Source organism: Dendroctonus ponderosae, unplaced genomic scaffold, assembly GCF_020466585.1.
Source record: "Dendroctonus ponderosae isolate FM_Combo_2020 unplaced genomic scaffold, Dpon_F_20191213v2 Dpon_F_20191213_6, whole genome shotgun sequence".
In the NCBI taxonomy this organism is placed as follows: Eukaryota; Metazoa; Arthropoda; class Insecta; order Coleoptera; family Curculionidae; genus Dendroctonus; species Dendroctonus ponderosae.
This window is the reverse complement of record NW_026018814.1, coordinates 377345-378162: the sequence shown is the minus strand read 5'-3', so window position 1 is coordinate 378162 and position 818 is coordinate 377345. Positions and strand designations below refer to the sequence as shown.

Genomic DNA, 818 nt, shown 5'->3' with positions numbered 1-818 from the left:
AACATGAAAAACTTTCGTAGGACGTATTTTCTTGTAAAGTTCATATTTACTGAGATATCGCACTTTGACGCACTAATGAGCAACCCTGTATATCTATATGAAAGATTTAGTAAGTTTATACTATCTATATATTGCTATTTTGTTAAATATTTAATAAACAAATTCAGCTAAAATTCAAATTATTCAGGAATCTCTAAAACGCAATCCTATTGGTTGTGACGTCTCTGGTCATATAAATGGCGGATTGTCTACGTTCTGTGCATAGTGTTTAGTTGTGTGGTTGTGTTTCATTAATTATTTTGTGGCTTTAAATAATTTATAGTTTGTGTTAAACTGAAAAATGGCTTCTGACGGATTCCTTAAAGCGTCAACAAACAATTTACCATGTGTAGGTAAATATTTTTATGGTTACCCAATTTTTGAAAAACGACGAACGCTTTAATTCAGCCCCATTTAAGGGTTAGCAAAAATCCGCAAATTCATTATTAGTTATTCTCTCCTTAATATACTAATCTGTCTGTATTGGTTTAAATTAGGTAAATAATATATAGAATTTCACTTATTCAACTTAACCTAATCTATACTGCCAACATTTCCTTATCGATGGTTCACTTTCAAAAAAAGCCATTTATTTCTGCCTAGAATGATGTACAAATGAGCGTTCTTGCAGATTTTGCCTCCGAGAAATGAGCAAAAACGGGACGGAAAACATGAAATTTTGTAATAATCTTACGCCACACTTGCACAAAACGACGATAATTTTTCCAATTTTGTAGACAACAGAAGACTGTATTTTTTCTACATAACCCCCCCCCCCC

General features: G+C 32.3%; 1 protein-coding gene across 1 annotated transcript in view; it reads right to left on the bottom strand.

Annotated features, from left to right (window-relative positions):
- Window positions 1-818, bottom strand: part of LOC109546878 (baculoviral IAP repeat-containing protein 6) — a gene marked incomplete at its 3' end in the record, with an annotated part of 36898 nt that overhangs the window by 3404 nt on the left and 32676 nt on the right. The gene's annotated exons all lie outside the window — the stretch shown is intronic.